This window comes from Tinamus guttatus, unplaced genomic scaffold (genome assembly GCF_059628265.1).
Source record: "Tinamus guttatus ecotype Peru unplaced genomic scaffold, ASM5962826v1 Tinamus_guttatus_pri_ptg000459l, whole genome shotgun sequence".
NCBI classification, from domain to species: domain Eukaryota; kingdom Metazoa; phylum Chordata; class Aves; order Tinamiformes; family Tinamidae; genus Tinamus; species Tinamus guttatus.
In genome coordinates this window covers 1,167,107-1,186,844 of record NW_028288993.1, presented here as the reverse complement: position 1 = coordinate 1,186,844, position 19,738 = coordinate 1,167,107, and the positions used below count along the sequence as shown (strand labels likewise).

Below are 19,738 nucleotides of genomic sequence, written 5' to 3'. Positions count from 1 at the left end.
CCCTATCGAAACAGAAATCTGGGGGTTAGGGCCAGAGTTCACATTTTGACAGAAGTTTCACCAGTGTTTTCTTTTGGAATATATATATATATTTTAAATTAAAAACCCCAGACCAAACAGAAAAGCTCTGTAACAAGCTACTCCCCCGGTCCTCTCTTTACTTTTCAGTAATTCAGCTAACTTGTTTGTAACTTGATACGTGTATATTCTTTACGTTAGGTCTGTTCTTGAAGAACTGGGCAGCTTTGAACAGTTGCAGGAACCGAATGCTCCGTTGGCCGCCCCGTGAGGGTGCGTTTTTGTTGTTGCTGTCAAAATGGCCCAAGGAAGAGGTTTTTGAGTGACACGTGACAGAGCTGAGCTAGAATCCCTTAGCGCGGGGCTTCTGGCCAGCTCGGAAGCGCAGCGGCCGCCTGGGTGCTGCTGCTGACTTCGTGTGCAGTTTTGTAGGGTGATTTAAACATCCTGAGCTACTAAATCTTTTTCTTTATTGTTGAACTTGATGAGAGCTAATTCAGTTGTGAGCCACGAGTACAGAAATGTAGCACAGATCACATGGGAAAAAGCTCTTTTTTCCTCCCTTTTTATTAAACACACGGCAAAAGAAGATGATGCTCTTCAAAACCAGCCCTTTTAATAGAGGGCCTGCCTGGCCATCGAGTGCCAGCTAGGATTGATTGTGGCAGGGAACTCCTGTGAGATAATCCTGGGTAAATTGCCATTTTTTTCTGTGTGATTTCTGGCTGATAGGAGTAAAGAATTCCCAAGTATTGAACAGTACATTTCCATCTGCATCATCTATGTGAGGAAACTGTTATAAAACGCGTGGATTTCTGTATGTTTGACTCTCATACAGTTTGACTGTAAAAATCAGGTCTGTAAAGGTCTCTGATAGTCTGTGTTCCACATGTCTCATTTTTGGCTGGTTCTTTGTGCTCACCCCAGCTCCAAAGATGCGTTGTCTTTTTCTGTGCTTGCTACAAAAGGTTACAGAGGACGAATCCTGCCCTCGATAAGTCACTGCACTCGCCTCGGCGGCTCCGGACACCTTTGTAATTTGAATTTAGAAGAGGATTATCCCGCCACACACTCTTGATGACTTGCAGCCTTTTAGCTGCTGACTGTTCAGGGCTAACGAGAGGAAGGCAATAAAAACTTCAATTTGCTCGTGCTTTAAAAGTCATCTTAATTGAAATATTTCACCATTATGCTTAAGGGCCTCCTTGTGTGAATTGATGCAGTTTCAGGCTGAAGCTTTTCATGTGAATTTCCTTCTGCCTGCTGTTTATGTTACCTTTAAAACAAAGCCCGCAGAGTTGGCTGCTGGTGATTCCTGCTAGGTTTTTTATTTGTAGAGGTAAGTGCTGAAATTCTCGAGAGACCTATTGGGAAGTCCTGGTGTAATAGAGCATAGGTGGGTGCCGCGCCATATGGTGGGAATTACTTGTTGAAGTGTTTTCGTGCAGCCAGGTGGAACTCTCGTTTTCTGCCTGCTTGGTCTCAGAGAAACAAATTTCTGAAATAAAACTTCTAATTAGAATATTTGTTCCAAATTCATGTGAATATTTCAAGGCTCTCGTATTGTGGCTGACTCTGCGGAGACTCATGTCCCACCCGTGAAGGACATGCAGGATGGGGCTCATGCTGCGTGTTCTCTACACCAAACTTGTGAGAGATGATAACAGCACAATAGTTCTTAAAGATGTTGTGGGAGAAACTCTCCTTTATAGCTGTGTTTAGATTAAGGAGCTTGTCAGAGGTTGCACAGCAAAATAGTTGCCCAGGAAGAGGTCTTTGGAGGGACCTCCTGCTTTCCAGGCACTAAAATACTGCACCTTTCTTGACCACGCAAGTGAAATGGGAGATCTGGCACCCCTCTTCTCCATGTCGGGCCCTTCAAGTTGGTGCAGCTGCAGGTTGGTGGCTGACAAAATGCTCGAGGGCTAAAAAATGTGGCTGAGAAAGGGCTGGGCTGCCCCTCTGAGCAAGGGGAAGCGCGTGGAGGTGCTTCACGTCCGCCTCTTCCCGCGGGGCGTCGTAGTGGCTGTCTCAGTACGTGGCCGTGTTTGGAGGGCTCTGTGAGCTCCTGCCCAGTCTGTCCTGCTCGAGGTTATGGAGTCTCCCACACGGGATAGCCCTGACTCTCATCACTTAGGAATGACTTGTAGTTTTGAGCTTGAGCTGTAGTTTTGGGCCCTTAGTTTTTTTTCTGTGTTTCTATTTGCCCTTGGTGTCCCTGTTACTGTATTTTGTCCAAGCTGACTTGGACATCTAGAGCATAACGCCAGTCCCTTTGGCTAGGTCCTGAGCAGAAGTCTTCCTCCGAACTGCACCAGCAGGATTCCGCGCACGGCTTGATCATTGCCTGTGATTACAGCGTGTGTAAGGGAGATCTAATCACCTTGAGGAGATAAGCGTGCTCAAGGAGATTAGAGGGGATCTTCAGATAAGTATGAATTTATCTAAGGTTGCTTTTGGCTCTTCTGGTCGATATTCCTCATGAGGATTGTCTTCTCCAAGCAACACTCTCGCATTTCAAATAGCTTTAGTTTCAGATGGCCTTCTCTATAGGGGCTGGTTTCTAATCCTTTTTTTTTTTTTTTTTTCTTTGTAGCTTATACATCCAAAGTTTTCAGCAATAGTACAGGTGGCTGCAGGAGGTGATAGTTAAAATAGTGTCAAACAGAAGAGGAAAAAAGTGCTTCCTGCTCTACGTTATTTGCTTGCTGTCGTGACTGTTGTGCTCTTTTCACCTGATCACAGCCCTTAGCTCTCCTCTCAGTGCTGGAAATGCTCTAGAAGAGTCATCGGGTACCTGGGGTGGATTAGCCTGTGGTGTCCGGCTTGTGTGGAGGGGAAGGACAGCTGGATTCCCTGGAAGAGCTTTTCCAAAGTGAGATTCTCCAAATAACTGTGTTTACACTGCAGGCAACTGTTGATCAGCAGTTTAAGGTCTTGTGTCACGAGGAGACACCTAAGACAACCTGAGGCTTTCTCTGCTTCTTTGCTAGGACCCCAGTTGAAAGCCAAGGCAGTGGATTCAGGTAGGACTTGGAAAATTGCTGCTGCTTTTAGAGTCACAGGTTACTTGAGATCAGAAGGGACCTCTTAAGTGTCTGGTCCCAACCTCCTGCTCAACATGGGGTCCTGAGATGAGGTTTTTCAGGGCCTTGCGTTGTCCAGGTTTGAATGCCACCAAGGCTGGAGGTTGCACAGCCTCCTTGGGCCTTGTTCCACTGTTTGGCCACCTTTGTGATTAAAAAAAAATTCTTTATATCTACTTGACGCAAAATTGGGAAAGGAATTGGCCATGTTAACCAAACACAGAAGCGTGAGTCAGTTTTTTTGGCATGTATTCTTCTAGAATAGTTTCTATAACAGCTGTTTAAAGTTTCTAACTCCAAGTTTCTAACGATTGTCTCAGCACACCCCGACTATGAGCTTGGCTGCGCTGGCCCTGTCTGCCCCTCGGCAGAGCTACCTTGGTGTTGGCTGTGTTGTGCAGCTTGGCCTCCGCTGCCCAGTGCTGTCATAACGCAGGCTTTTTGGAAGGACTTTCCTACCCGTTCCTTTGGTTGTCGTGTTCTTCCCAGTTCGGCTAGTTGGGTGCAACCAACCAGAGCTGGGGACTCTCCCATTATATATATATATATTTTTTTTTTTCTGCTGCATATTCTCAAAGCTGATATACCGAGCCAAATGCTTCATTTGGCGAACGTGTAGGAGAAGTACCGGGTTTATCTCTGCTGACACGGAGTTGAGGTGATGGGGGCACAGGGCACGCGGTGCAGTTGGCCTCGCAGCCCGTACTGCCGTCTCCGGGTCGGATGCACAATAAGCCTCCGGGAATGTCCCTCGCTTTGCAGTTCAGTTCCTGGGCATGTCTGCAAGCGCAGAGCTTGTTTACGGCACAGCTGTGCAGATCCTTGTGAGAGAATGAGGTGCCTGTTTTGTATTTCTAGTCTTGACTGTTTTATCTTTCATGCTGGGGATAAAAAAGCCTCCTAATAGTTATGCCTTTGCTGTGTTCTTACTACCTCAGTTTTCCTCTGCAAAGGCGGGGGAAGGTCATTTCTCAGGCTTTTGTTCCTCCTTTATGTTGCTGGGAGCCGGTTTTCAGCTCTGCCTTCTGCAGCTGGTGGCTGAGGGCTTGTCTGGCCTGACCCCGCTTAGTGGTAGCGCCGGCTCTGTTTACAGCTCAGAAATTGTCAGTCATCTCCCGGTTTTCCCCTCAGCTCGGCTCTTCCCTGCTCTTTTCTCCAGATCAGCAGGGGCAGAGCGCCGTGGGCTGTGCCCCCGCGCCGGGCTGTGCCCCCGCGCCGGGCTGTGCCCGCTCGGAAGGGGACACGGTTCTGTCCTTCGGCCCTGCTGCCCTCCCGCTGTCTGGTTGCAGCCGCGGTGTCCGTGGGGCCTGCCCGGCCACCGGGTATTTCCTGCTCATCTCCCCGAGCTGCAGGTTCAGATTCCTGCTCGCTCGGTCCGTCATCCTCAGTGCCCGCAGCAGGTCAGCGCTGAAGGAGCTGAGCATCTCCTGCCAGAAGTCATGCTAGAAACTTGCAAAGACCCCCCTTCTTTATATATTTTTTTTTTCCTTAAAACATTCTTAACCCCATTTACTTCTGAAGAGGAATTTTTGATGAATGAAACATGAAGTCTTTAAAACACCCTGACTTGCTCCTGAGTGGCTTGGACTTCCATTATCTCTAGGTTGATTTTTATACTGTAGCAAGGCAAACCACTGAACTTATTTTCTGTGCTGTACTGTGTGTGCAGATAAGTTACCTTGCTACAGTGTAATTTATCCAGGTAAGTGTAGATAAGCTGGGGGTGAAATGGCACTAGGACCCTTTGCTTTTCACAGATCTCTCCAGATCTTGTTCTGATAGTCAGATAATCAGATAACCCTGAAATAGGAGTGATCCCGATCGGCCCTGCTGACATTTGTCCCCAAATAGTGATTTGGTGTTTGCACCCCCTGGGTGCTAACAGCCTTCAGGAGCTGAGCTAGCTGCAGGGGGTAATTTCCTTTCGGGTCTTCATTATGCAGTTCAATTATTTTAATCGTTCCTATGGCATCTTGGCAGGGATCTTTCTGTGCTTTGTATCACCCTTTGTTTGGCTGCAATCGGAACAGCTCGCTGAGCAATGAATCCCGAGCGAGTCCCTTGTACGAAGCGCAGGGTGCGCGGGGCCGCGCTGGGCGCGCATCAGCCTCCGAGTCGGGAATGCGGATGGAAAGCCGGGCGCCGCGGGGCCGGCGCCGCGGTTCCATTGGCCGTGGCAGCCCTGTGATTACAGCCGAGCAAATCCTCTCCTCGCCCCTGCCCCAGACTCTTACATAATTCATTTTGCCTCGCTCTGGGAAGCTCTATTTTGAAACGTGGCTCGCTGCTCTTAGTCATCGCTCCCTCCCAGCATCTCCAGACGCCGTTGCTCATAACGGGATAACGTCGGGGCTGCCGCTCGCGGCGCTCGCCCTGCCCGTGGCGCGGGTTTGCGCCGTGGGCGGCTCTGGCACGCGGATGCTTTGCGCGCTCCGCGCTGCACCAGGTATGGTGTGTTCGCGCTGCATGCAGCGCTCCTGCCTTTCACACCGCTTTGGGCCACGTTACTTCTGTCAACCAGGAATGCTGGAGGGGCAGGCGCAGCAAATTCGCGTTAAGTAGTTTCCACAATACCTATAAAGATAGATACGGTGCCATAGGAGTCTGTCCCTTTTTCTTCTCTCCTTTAATACAAAGTAGTCATTCTTAAAATATGATATTAGTAGCTAAAGCGGGTTTCTACTAAGCATTTTATAAAGAAGCAAGCAGAAAATGCAGTTCTTCCTGTCTGCTGCTTGCATATTACTGCTACAAACATAAGAGCTTTTTGCATCAGGTTTGTTGATTGGTAAAGGTGAGTTTGGCTCCGAGTGCCACAAGGTCTGTTCGTAGCGCAGGGCAGGCTGGTCCGTGGCCCGCGTGCCGGGCTGGTGGCAGGTTTGCCGTGGCAGCGCCGGGGCCCTGCGCTCGCCTCGCCGTGCGCCGCCTCCTCGCCGAAGCTCCGGCCGTGCCCAGTGACAACCGGCTCTAAAGGCAGCTGGGTCCGCAGAATTGCAGCGTTGGATTCCTCCCGTCTGGATTTGGTCCCCATCGGTCACCTGAACGTGGAACTGGAGTATTTGTCACAGAAGAAAATATCCATGGCACCTAATTCACCAGGGCTGTGAACCTTTACTTTTTTTTTCCTGAATTTTTTCTTTCCATCCCACATAGGGATTGTTCTGCAAGCTTCCAGTTGTATTTCCATTTGGCAAAGTCTTCCAGTGCGTAATTACTCTAGCTGCCCTGTCCACCAGGGTGCAAGAAACATCTGCAATGGGAGATTCCCCCCATCTTCTGTCATGGTCAAAAATGATACCCCTGCTTGGAAACATGCACAAAATGAACAGGTTGCAGTTCAGGTCGTGGGCTACGCCTCGGTGTGCTTGGCTGCAAAACGGCCGTGCCTGCTGGCTGCAGGAGGAGCGTGCTTGTCTGCGGGGGTTTGTGTGGAGCGTCCAGGGCCAGCAGCTGAGGGTGCTGGCTGCGCCGCTGGCCACCGAGGGCCACGTTGGTGAAGTTCCAGCCTGCACTTTGGCTTCCTTTCCAGGGCCAGATGAGTGTCCGGGGCGGCTCGCAGGCCCTCGGTCACTTCAGAAGCTCGGTCCGTGGCCATCATTACTTTCAGCCTGACGTTCCCCAGCTCTGCTGTTTCCAAGCGCGTGCGGAGCCGTGGTGGCGGCTGGAATGGGTTGGTTTTGGGGGCGCTTGTGCTGCCTTTCCCGTGCCCGTCGTGCCTCGCTCGCCAGGCTGGGGCTGTGGCGAGTCGCCCAAGGGCCGGCTGCTGGTCGCCTCATTCCTCACACCCCCACCAATATCCAGTTTTGCCGCACGAGCTCCAGAGGAGCGAGCGAGGAAACCCGCTCGCCCTGGCAACGGCGCCGACCTGCTCCCGTGTGCAGCGGCTGCAGCGGAGGGGCTCGGGGAGCCGCTGGCTTCACCGGGTGCCGAGCGCGGAGCTGGGCCTGGCACGTGCTGCTCCGGGAGATCCCGGCAAAGCCGATGGAGCAGGAGGTGCAGTGGGGGAGCGCACGGCAGTGCTTTATCCGAGTGCTTTTCCTACCTTTGCCACTTGCGTCTCTCCGGGATCTGCCTTGGTGAGAGGCTGCTGCAGGCTCTCTCATTTCAAAGGTCTCTCGGGATGTCATTTTTATAAAGGGGAGTTCAGAGCCAAGCCGGAGGTCATTTTGCCCTGAAGTAATCTCTTATTTCTAAACTGCTGGTGGCCTGAGTTGTCTTTTTTTTGGAAACGATCCAAAAGGTGGAAGAATCCTCATAATTGGAGTTATGGGCTGGCATGCTGTCGGTTCATACAACGCTTATTTGAGTTGTGTTTTACTTTTATTGCCCTAGGCAGCAGGTGGGACTCCTCTTGCAGCCGGTGTAGCGCAGTGTCAGCAGCAGCTCTGTCCTGCCCGGGGCTGGGTGCGTGCTCTGTGCCTTGGTACTTGGTATTCCCAAATACCCTGCGTTGGGGCTCTCCCAGGCCGTCCCTGTGCCGTGTTGGCACAGGGGGTGCCCAACACTCCATGTGAGGTGCAGGGAAAGGTTTTGTGTCATCAGGAGCAGGGTCAAATTCCGGGCCAGGGTCTAGGGAGGTGGAGGAAGTTCTCGGGAGCGTTGGAACTGGCCGTACAATGTGCGGTGCTGCCTCGTCCAGGTGGCCCTGCTCGGAGCAGGAGGGACCTCCGGAGGGGCCTGCGGGGCTCGTTGCTGTGTGCTCCCATCCTCATCTCCTGATGAGGAGAGTGATGTGGGGAGGTCTCCAAACACAGAAAAGGGCAGCCCTGAGCAGACCTCGCAGGTAGTGTAATAATATCCCGTTTTGCTGCTCATGCTGCTGCTCCTCTCCTTCGTGGGGTTATTTGTGAGGCATCGCTTGGGTCCTCACTCCGGCTCCGCTTTCCCAGCTCTTCCCCCTTCGCTGACCATCCAGTCGTGATGTAGCGGTGTCGGCTCGGGAGCGGGAAGACGGTTCTAAAGAGATGTCTCACCAGTGGGAGGCTGTTCTGGGCCTCGTGTAGGAAAAAGCAGCAGCTACTCATAAACCTGAAAACCCTGGGGAGGAATCAGCGGGGATCCTGGAGCCCGAAGCACAGAGCAGCCAGTGGGATCTCCCTGTTGGAGTTGTGCAGATCCTGGAGTTGCTTCCAAGAGTTTGTAGAAGCTAATGTTACTCATCCAACTATTCCAAGCACCTCTTAATTTCTGAGCTCTTTGCAGCTGCAGTGCTTCTTTCCTTCTCTTTTTCTCTTTTTCTTAAACAATAATTCCTATTCCCTGAAGTTGTAAATTAGCCTCTACGTTGAGGGAAGGGCTCTTGCCCGATCGCTGCAACCGTCCGAGTATGGAAAAGCCGACAGAACCGCAAATTGGAGCCTGTGCTGTGATTAAGCAGTGCGTTAATGACACATTATGGTTTTACTGGGCAAAGCTCCTAATAAATGTAGTGTCTTAGTGGAACGTCTCAGGCATTAAAGAACCAGATGAGTTACTAATCCCTTAGGAGTGGGATTTGCTTGGGGAGCTGACAAAGATGGACATTTTTTCCCCCCTCTTAAGAAAGGTATTAGAAAGGCTTCTCTTCTGAAGTGGAAAATGGCTGCAAATTCCTTGCAAATTTAGTTTTGAGCTTTTGGCGTTTGGTTGCAGAGGTCTACAAAGGTCTGTTAGATGCCTTGTTTTTCCTTTGGGATGCTCTGTGTTGTCCTTAGAGTCTTGCTTTTCTTTTTCCGTCTCCAGCCAAAGGTCCCAAGTATCTCAGGCTGTACACAGTTTTCCCTTGCAACATGTAAGTGTCCAGAATCACTGTATTGAGCTGGATTCTCCTTCGCATCTGCAGCCTCGGCTGATTTTGCAGTGCAAGAATTTAAGTATCATACGCTGCCTATGTGCCAGGATCTCTGTTCTGGGGCTTTTACAGGTTAATATGTTACCTGTTTTCTGCTCTTCTGGAAAGAGCACCATGTTGATGTGTGGTTATTCCATAAAACATGTGAAGTGGGGCTGATTCCATCGGGATTTTTACTTTTAATTTCCAAGTGTGCATAATCTGTGGACGCAGGGAATGATAAGTGAAGTCGTGTTCCTTCCTGGGAGCAGGGGAAGGGTTTTCAAAATGATCTTGTGTCGTACGAGTTAAATTCCCTAGTCAACGTACTGTTTGGTGAGCGGGCATTGAGTCCTCCAGGGAAAAATACCCCGAACTATTGCAGGAAGGCAGCGGCAAAGCTTGTAGCAAAGCGCTCGCTGCCAGGAACGTGAAGATGAAGTTTTTTCCTGTAATGTAACTGCCGAGTTATATGGGCCATATTTCAGAGGATGGATGTAAAGGCTGATGGTTAAGTGGTTGTAACAGGAGTAGGGGCCATATAGGCTTTTTAACTGTAGCGTAGTGTGGATTTAATGCTCTTTGAGAGTAGGTTCACAAGGCGTTTCCAGGATGAAGATTTACGGTCTCTGTGATCTTTGAAAGGCAGAATTTGCAAAATCCTAGCTCTAGCTGGGTGAAATGCCAGTATTAAGCTGGCTTCCAGTCGTGGTGGGAGCGTGGGCATGTAGTGGGATGTCCTGCATTCAGCCACTGCCCTTTGCTTCCCTCGGTGTCATAGAATCATAGAATCGTTGAGGTTGGAAGGGACCTCTAGAGATCATGTCCATTCTTTTTCATTTGCATTGTAGTGGGAATAGGTCCCATGTGAGTAAATGGCATCCTTACCGTTATGCCTGCTTTCAATTCACGTGTCGTGGTGGGTTTTGTGGGAATTTGGGTGATGATTTTAAGTACAACTGATCACGGGCCATTGACCCACAGTCTGTTACAGCAAACGCAGTGGTGGCCAGCAGGAATTGCCTTGAAACGCGTTTTCCAGCCCCCCAGAACAATGCAGAGAATAAGGGTTTGCCTCTGGGACTCGTGTGCTGCCAAAAAGGGGGATTGAAGTGTTGGGCTTGAAGCCACATGCACCACGTTGCCAAACGCAGGGCCGTCGAGGGCCATGTCACCCCCGTGGGGTTTGGGTCTCAGTGGAGACGTTGTGTGCGGGTTGAGGGCTGGTGGTGGGTGAATTGGTGTCTTCTTTCCTGCTTGATCTTCCTTGATAAGAGTTGCGTTATGAAAATGAGCCCCGGATAGGGTATTACCGTGCCTCAATAACTCCTTTTTTTTCCCCAGAGTGAAACTTGGTGCCTTTGGAAGAAATGTGAGAGTTGTGTGGGAGATATTCATGTTTACACTCAAAGTAATTGTCCACTTTCAGGGTACTCACGACTGGAATAGGTGAGAGCATTTCAGACTGCTCGCTGCTAGGTATACCTCTTAGTCTTTAACAGAACCCCAAGAACAACCTTTCTGCTGTGCCGGATCTTTCTAAAGAGCCAATTTCTGCGTGCAGGTGCCGTAGTTCTAACAGCTTAGTGTCTCCTTACACAGTGTTCAGGCTCGGTCATCCCACCCATTTATTTGGGGAAGAATATTTGACTTTTTCACTAGGATCACTTGTGGTCAGCCTATTTGTGGTAACCTAGCTATTTTTCTCTAAGCTTTGCTGTTTTGGCTGGATGGAGCTAACCAAAGGCAGATCTAAATTTAGAAGAACCTTTTTTTTTTTTTTTTTTTAATTTTGTATGTGCTCATTAAAGTGCAGACTTGAGATTGCAGAAAGGCTTCCTGCAGTATTCCTCCTTCTCCATATTATGGCATTTGCATTTACTCTCCCACCCCTTGAAGAAATAATGTGAGATCTACAGGATTTTCATTGGTTCTCTTCCTTTACTGGTATAAAAGAAAGGTAACTAAAATTAATCTTCATGTCTAAAATCATTCCAGTGCATCTGGGGAGGAAAGGAGGGGGAGAACAGAGCTTTATTTTCTGCCTTTGTAAAGCATAGCTTTGTGTTAGCAGTTCTTTTTTTTAATGTTCTTTAAAAAAATGGCTGATACTTTTCTGTCCTCCTTATATCCTTAAAAAAGGCAGCGGTGGCAGCCGAGACCAGTGATGGGCGAAACGGCCAGGCAGCAGCTTGGACTCCTTTGCCTCTCCCTGGGATCTCCTCCTTGCCCCAAGCCCCTGCAGGATTTACTGAGTCGAGCCCTTAATCGCCTTTGGTTTCCCTCATTAGTGAGTCTTGCCGCAGATAAAAAAGTGAGAGGGTGAAACAGTAAGAGGGCTTCAGTGTAATGCCGTTTGAGCTGTTGTTCGGGCAGAGGGAAGCTAACGGAGAGGTGTTTAGCTGGGCTGGGTTGCTGAGGGCTGTGCTTCCTTCCAGAGAGTTGAGGTGTTGATGGCTGCACTTGGTGGTGCTTCAGTTTTGCTCAGTAACCGCTTGTGTCCCGGGAAAGCTGCGCTCTTGGGAGGCAGCGAGAGAAATGGGCCCGATGCCTTCTGGCCTTCTGGCTATGAGTTTTGTCTGGTGGCAAGAGAGGGTGCGGAATTAAGTGATGTTTTTTGCCCTCTAGAGCACTGAGGGGCTTCGTGGCTCGAAGAAGGCGTAGTTACAGGCTCGGAAGTCTCGAGGCCCAAGGGTTTCTTTCGAGACAGTTGGGACTTGCTGCTTTTGCTGGGAAACGGTCGTTTTTCTGGCCTCGCGGTGTGACTTGTGCTCCCGTGCCGTGCTCTGCAGAAGCAGAAGTACCTCATAGCCTTAGCTGTGCATTTAGAAGTGTCCTTCGCTTCTGCTTCTGCTTGTCTTTTAGTTTGGAAACGGAGGATGAGTTGTCTTGTGTCCCTTTTCCCTCCAAAAAAGAAATTATTTGTATGGAGTTGGGATATTCTGAAGTTTGTACCCTCCTGAGTATCTTTTTTGTCCCATCGTCTGTTTAATGTCACAGCAATGCAGAATTTCCTTTTTTTTTTTTTTTTTTAACCTTTATTCCACTTTTTTTTTGGCATATATTTTTTTCACAATAGCTTCTGGAGTATTTTGATTCCTGAGTTAGGAACGGATACAAGTGTATAAGAAAAAGGGAATATCTCAACCTTTCATAGGAGCCTGAACTCTCGTGAGATCTTCTTTTCTGAATCCAAAAAAAACCAAGACTGTGCCAAGTGAGTGTCTTTTATTGGCACTGGAAACCCTCTTCTTTCTGATACCTGTGAATCATTCCATAAGTCACAGTGGCTCCAGAAAGAGCCTGGGATCGGACTAGAGCAGCAGTGATGGGTCAAGTTATTCTATTACTGCCTGCTTGGATTTTCTTAAAAGGAGGAGATATAAGTATATGCAGCGTGTTTTTTTGACCACTTTTTAGTGCCTTTTTTTTTTTGTTGGTCTTGTATCTGACCTGCCTGCACACCTGCATAAATAACTTGTTCTTCAATATCTGATACTTTAGCTATGCCACAGAATTCAGCTCTTCCTTCTTCTGTTGCCTGGGGAATCTTTAAAGCTGTGAGAACGCTCCAGAGTGCCGAGTTCCTCCTGGTTCTGAGCTGCTCGTCAACATTTGTTCTCAAAGGAGTAACTATGGTGTCGTTATTTATTAGCGGAGCTTATAGCAGTATTATATCAGTTAATGCACATGACAACACACTTCCCACTTTCCTTGTTTTCACTTTTGCTTTTTTCTGCTCTGGCCTTGTGCACGTGAGCACTTTGCCTGCTTTTGTTGTCCAGTTTGAGCTGTCCTAATTAGCCAAGACATCTCTTTTTACTCCTTATTCTGTTCTCTCAAGCAGTCGCAGCTTGAAATCGCTTAGGGAAGCAAAGGAGGCCGACTGAGGAGATCAGCGTTCGGCCTCTCTGCTATGGAAATGAATGTTGCTGAGAAGGAGCTCTAAAAATAACGTGTTTCCAGTCATGCTCCTGCAGTGTGAGCCCTTGGGCCACCCTTTGGGGAGCACCAGCGCCCAGACTGGGACTTGGGTGTCTGCTGGCAAAAAACCCTGTGGGTCTCCAGGTGTCTGAGCAGTCGCGTGGGGTTTTGCGGGTTGCTCAGTTGAGTGAAAGCGTCTGTTTGTGCAGAATGCACCAAGTGTTGCTCGTTGGGAGCCTCTCTGCCTTCCTGATGCCCGCGCGCCGGCTGCTTTGCAAGCTCACGGCTTTCCAAAGCGGGCGCGTTGTCAAGGCTGCAAAAAGGCTCTTGCTGGAGAGAAATGGGCTGCCTGGGAGTAAATGCCTGTTGCTGTTTGTTCTGTGGATGGGAACCTCGCCGGGGTGGAGGCGATGGAGACGGCTCCAGAGCTCTTCCTCACGGACGGCACGTGCTTGCCAAGAAGCTGTAGCTCGCTGGGAACCCAGCGCAGAGGCGTGGGTTTTTAGCAGATAAACTCGAAAGCTCTTCAGCAGAAACAAAACCTCAACCTCCCTCGCTCTGTGCCAGTGAGTAGAGGGCAGGTCTGACACTTTGTCAAAGCAGCTCTAAATCCCTGCATAAAAACTGGAAGCATCTGTTGCTCCAGGGAGGTTCTCTCGCAGCACACTGTGCTGAAATAACCCGGAGAGCCTGGATCGAGCGGCCGGAAGATTGGCATTAAATTGTAACTCATCCTTGTCTGTGCGGGAGAGTGGCCCTCTATGAAGGTAGATGGCTTTGCTTTCCCTCTTGGCCATACATTTAGCTTCGTTTTTCTATTCCTGGTAACCCATAATCTCTATAATATCTACATAATAATATTTATAGGTTTTTGTTGATAACGTACAGCCATACATACTGATTTCCAATGCAAAGCATGGGCATGACTCAGATTCCAGGGCTAAATTCTGCGCAGTGTGTGGAGTGTGCGTTTCCCACGAGTGTGTATTTCTGTACGGAGGCTGAGAGGGAACGGTGTGTCTGTAAAATTAGGAGCCGTAGGACTGTCTTCATGGCATTTACTTTGTGAGGGTAAATACACTAACGCCCTCTCACCAAATGCTTGTTTGTTATTCTGGAGATTTGTCTTTTATCATTTAATACCTTGCTGTGATTTTTTTTTTTAATACCATCAAAAAATATAGACAAGGTGTGTGTGTGTGTGTGTGTATATATATATTTTTCCAGGCTTCATCCTTGATTGACTTGATGAGCAGTTAGCATCTGAGGAAGTGTGCGGTACTGAAAATGTGACTGTTAAAGGGGGCTCAGGAATAATGCCAAAAAACTTGGTTTGGGCAGCATCTTCCAGACAAAGCAGCTGAAATGTTTCAGAAAAAAATGATCCACGACAAGGACACTGGGGCGTCTGCAAGATCTGATCCAAGAGGCCAAATTGCAGGCCAACAAGCAGTTAGATTTCATTAAAAAAGCAAAACAAACAAAACCCACCTTGGCACCTCTCGCTTCTGGAAAGGCAGCTGCCAGCGTTTTTTAAAAAGTCATTTTTAGGGGAATGTTATAACAAATGGGAAAGAACTTGCTTTCTGATACACCATCCCTTGTGTATTTAGATTGCATGCGAGTTTTAAGTCCCAACTCTGGGCACCAATTCGTATGAAAAAGCTGCTCTCGAATCGGCCGCTAACCTCTGCATTTTCCAGGAACATGTCCTGAAGGACAAGCGGGGGATGCCTGTAAATCTGATGGCTTCATGAATACGATAATGTAGATCATAGAAATACCTGTGCTGTGAGTATCTCTGTGCTGTAGTACCTTGGCTGTAAGTGCCTCTCTCTGCTCATTCTTCTTTCTTCTACTTCAACTGCTATTAAATTGACTGTGCCAACTAACAAAGGACTTTTTGAACTAGCTTCTGAAAGACAGACAACTCCTTAGTCTGATATTTCTTCTCTGTGAAGGACTGATAATTGCTATTAAAATTAGGCTATGCTAGACATAGATCTTTGCACAATTTTTAAGGATTAAATTTTTGGTTAAGCCTTTTGACTCGGCGTTGTCTGGTGATGTGAGGTATTTGCCTTGATCAGACGCAGTTACTTGGCAGCATTTGGAGAGAAAATGCAACCCTCTCATATTTGCTTTCTTGTGTCTAGACCTTCAAATAGGGGCCTGTGTAGCTGTGTGGATTTTGGAGTGGCCTTGACTCTCCTAAGGAAAGTCCACAAGAAATCCACAAGAAATATTCTATATGGAATGAAATTCTGTGCCAGAGTTGTTTGGAAGTTGGCAAATAGTCAGCAGCTCAATGGTTTTAAAATGAGCTCAGAAGTTGGAGGTTATGGGCCATAACTCATGCACAGCGTCTCCGGAGAAGAGCTGTGCAGTTTTGAGAACGTTGATGACTTGCATGAAGGCAGAGCTGCTTGTGTTGGTGGAAAATTTCTGGGAGCCCCTCCTCTATCTACATTTGAGAGCCTTGAGAAAGACTGGGGAAGATTAGTGCTCTAAAAAAGGAAATAAAAACACCCCACGCTCACACAAATATGCATAGGCTGAAAGGTTAGGAAATCTTGCTCAAGTTATGAGCATGTGTTTGTGGGACAACCATGAAAGCTGAGACTGTAACGGTGCCCTGTGTTGTCTGAGGATGTTTGTGGGCATGAGAATGAGAAAATACAAGTATACAGGCTTGCAATGGTCTCTCTAACACAAGAAAATGCGCAATGTGGTTTTTGGTGGTGGTGTGGTTATTAAAGCCCTCTTGTGAGCTGTGGAACTTGGGTGATTTGGGTGATAATGGGTGATACAACTTAGCGGTGGTAAGTAAAGGTGAACTTCAGTGAAGTTGATGTATTTGTTGCCAGGCCAAACATCCACTTTCTGTATCGTTGGTGATCCTTTAGTGGAAGCCTTTCCAAGTGCGAAGGAGATATGTTTGAGAATCCCTCCTTGATGCCTCCTCAACTTGAGTGCCCTGGAAAGCCAGATGGAACAGCTCCAGGGCTTCATAGCTCGTGTGTGTTAGTTGCAATGTGCTCAGGAGGTGATTAGCAAGAGTAGATACAGGGGGTGATTAGGGAGAGGGGTTACAGGCGGCTGGTCAGCTGGTTTGGGTAGGAAGGGGATGGTTTCGAAACCTTGTAGGAAGCCATGAGGAGGTTCTGGAATTCTTCATGCTCTTGAAGGCACCCTGTAATTGGAGTTACATGTGAGCTACGGGACATGCTGGCAATGCTGCTCTTTTTGCCAGCAGCGTGGCTATGCCCTAGCATCTCATTGAATAAAATTCACGTCCCCCCTGCACGCATGGTGCAATGCCACTGAAGCTACCACACGCGAGATTGCACTCTTATTGCAAACCCTGCTGAACCCCACGCAGGCACTGAATGCTTGCTGTGGGCTTCAGGGGACCCTCTCGAATTGGACACCCGTCTCGGTGCACACAGTGATAAATGGAAGTGTTGGGTTCCTTCAAACATGCAGAAATCCAGCGCTCTCCGACTTTCTGATTTCACAGCGTTCAAGGAAACATTCACTGTCTAGGCAGGAGACGCCTTTCCTTGAACTTCCACTGCTCCATCAGCTAAGTCAGCCCAGACGCCAGCAGCTCTTGCCCTCCCCGTGTGTGCAGTGACTGGTTGGGATTTCTCAGCTGGGGCGGACAACTGTGTTTTCCATCTACGGCATCGGCTGTTGGCTGGCTGCCCAAAGCTGAAGGCTCAGTGCTTTCGCATGCCCTTACTAGGTTTCCTGCTGGTTAGGGCTGAGGATATTCTCCCCACCCATTTTTTTTCCCTGTAATTGATTCCCATACAGCCTTTTTAAAAAAAATATTATTTTAATTTTTTGGTCAGAAGGTGAGAGCTGAAGGCCCTCTAGTAGTAACGGGCTCCTCTCCCAGCCAGGGTCACCCCTGCCTTTGGACACGGAGTTGTTGTCAATCTTTCCTACTGCTTCTTCACTTGACTCTTCTCAAGAAATTGGGAAATGCCAAGGATGGTCCCTGTTCAGGGAGCTTCCCTGGCTCCGTTCCCCTCTTTGGTGGGATTTTGGCGTTTCCGTGAGATGTCTGGTATGTTCAGCCTTCCCAGCTCCCCTCGATTCCTCCTCTCATCCCACAAAGCGCGTGGGGCTGCTCCCCAGCACACCGCCTTTCTGAGCTCTCTCCACGTGCCCAGCCCCACGGAGCTGGTCCCCTTATCGGCTGGGAACAACCGGGGCATCTCCAGACGTGGAGCACAGATAGCCCAGCGCCGCGGGAGCAGTGCGGGTGCCTACTGGTAACCAAAACACTTCACTGCTGTTTTAAAAATGCTTATGTTTTTAAAAAACACAAATTGAAAAAAAAAAACCTATTTTTGTTTCCACGGAAAGTAAAGAAACAGAGAATCCTTTCTCAGATGCAGTCTTGTGCTTCCCGATTCTGCATGCTGCCTTGCTGAGTTTTCACCCTGTTGACCACTGCCAAGGTTCCTTGGCAGAAGCTCTGCCTTGTGCCCGAGGAAGACTGATAAGTGGGTTACATATTCTTCAGAATTAGCTTTTGCATCCAGAGAGTAGATAGCTTTTTACACAGCACCCTTCTCTTTGGTATGAGAGTCCTATTAAAAAAAAAATCAAAAAAGGGGAAATCTCTTCCCCTTTTGGGGGAAGATTTGGGTTGGAAGGAAGCTGGGGCACCTTGGTGTTTTGATGGGTCATTGACCCATCTTGACTGTAGCCAGTTGCAATAAGTTCTCCTTTAAATAAAAGCAGTTTCCTCTTCTCGCCGAAATCCCACTGCAGCTGGTGCTGTATGTTTGCGTTTTCTGTTTTTTCCATAGGTTTTGAAAGAGGTGGAGGGAGGGGAGGGGGAAAAAAAAAAAAAAAAAAAAAAACCTGTCCTGCGGAGCTTGCAGTTTTGGAGTCTTGCTGAATGAGCTTGTAATCTGTTGAATGTGCATGTTGCTCACTGCACGAGCTGGGAAAATATTTCCTCTGCTACATGCTTGTTTTCGCTTGGATACTGTGTGCCGCGGTTGAGCTGTTGTAAAAATCCTTTTCCTTGTACCAAGGGAGAGTCCAAAAATCCCCCAAAGGTTCCCTGCCCGGGCTTATAGCTTCTAACTTTGGGCGTTTCTCAAAGGAAAAACCAATTTTTGCAATATAAAGGCAAGGGGGGAGATTTGACCCACCTAACTCCCCGCTCTCCAAAGTGCGTGGAGTGGATGCATGTGAAATGGCGCCTCGTGTGTGGAGTGAACGCGTGCGAAATGGCGGCTCGTGCGCGGAGCGAACGCAGCGAGTGAACGCGTGCGAAATGGCGCCTCATGTGCGGAGCGAACGCAGCAAAATGGCGCCTCAGAGATGAACGTTCCTCAGGGCCTGAGCGCAGGGCCGGGCTGAGGCGGGAGATGCCTCGTGCTGTGGGCGGCCGCCCTTTGGGTACAAGGGCCTTTTGTTCGCGCCCCGGTAACAAGGCGCTCAGTGTCGTGCGGAGCGCGGGCGCTTCCCGTCCAGTGCGGCGGCCACACCGGGGCCTGGCAGGGGCCACCTCTGCAGGCCACAAGGAAAGAGGCGCCTGGTTCCTGCTGTAAATCCTGGAGGGGAACCGGCTGGTGGGTTCTGCCAAAGGACATTTGGAAACACGAATCTTTCAGCACTGGAAGATCCGTGAAGTTGTTCTGCTCCGGGGAGTTTTTAGATTATGAATTTTGTGTGGAAATCCTCATGTGTATTCCAGAATTGGCTTGTGCTGTATGAAATATAAACAAAGCAGTTTCCCATGGGAAGGGCACCCGGATGGTTCTGATGGGCTCTCCAGCAAATGTCCACAAATGGGCTTTTCCTGCCCCGGGAATGCCTACGGTTGTGTTTTAGCCTGTTGGGCCACCCTGTGCTCTGTAATTGAAACGAAATCCTCCCAGAGAAATTATGATCCCCTGTTAATTAAGGAAAGAGTTTACCTTCGCGGACCATGGTGGTTCTTTGGTGAGCTCTTTGGAAAGTGGCCTTCTCCAAGTATTTCGGTCCAGTGGTCTTATTTGCAGGCAAGGTACAGTGTGAACTTGCTCTCGCCCAGTTGTTATCCACATCTCTTGCGTTGTCCGATTTTGTTTCCCTTTCCTTTTCCCTCCCCATTCTTGCCTCTGCCCTGTGCCTGCTCTAAAGAGTGTTTTGGGGAATGAAGTTGGTATAAATACGATTCCCTGGCAGTAGAGCTGTTAGCTTAGTTACTGTTATATTCATCTTTCAGCCAAATGAAAAAGTGAAGTCTATAAATTGGCAAGAAGGCATTGAAGTCAACTGTGTCTCAACTCCAACCTCTGAAAAATACTGTGGGGAAAAATAAGGAGCGCTTGACCCAGATGGCACCTAGATGTGTATTGGAAATGGCATTGTGTGAAGCAGGCTGTCACCTGGGAGAAGGTGTTTTTCCAGTTTCTCGCTGTAGGAGGTGGTTTGGGGGGTAATAAGTGGTGTTACAGAAGCGTTTTGTGACAGCTCCGCGTACCTTAGGGAGGTCACAGAGATGTAGCGGCCCCAAGATGTTTCCCTCCAGGAAGGTGGAGGTGGTCATGAGTTTCGGGATGCTGGTTACCTGCGTCTGAGACTGCCGAGCGCCTTGAACTGAGCTTTGAACCAACTTCCATAGCTGTAATTTAATATTTCTGTACAAATGTTTTTGTGGAAATATTAAATCAGATTAGCAGCACTGGATTCTGTGCCCAGGTGTGTGTCATGTCCCTGCAGTCCTTGGTGAGGATGGGCAAAGTGTGGGCGGCATGGGGGAAGGTCTGAGTTTTTCGGATGGATGTGGGAGAGGGAGATCTGGGACACGCTGTGACCTCTGATGTGGTGGGAATCCAGCAGCCTTCCCGTGTTCCTTGTGGTGGGAATCCAGCAGCTCTTCCAGTTT

The 19,738-nt window shown here is 48.8% G+C and overlaps 1 protein-coding gene across 1 annotated transcript in view; it reads left to right on the top strand.

The window, feature by feature from the left end:
• The window catches only part of OSBP2 (oxysterol binding protein 2), a 113,743-nt gene that overhangs the window by 1,102 nt on the left and 92,903 nt on the right, over positions 1-19,738 (top strand). The gene's annotated exons all lie outside the window — the stretch shown is intronic.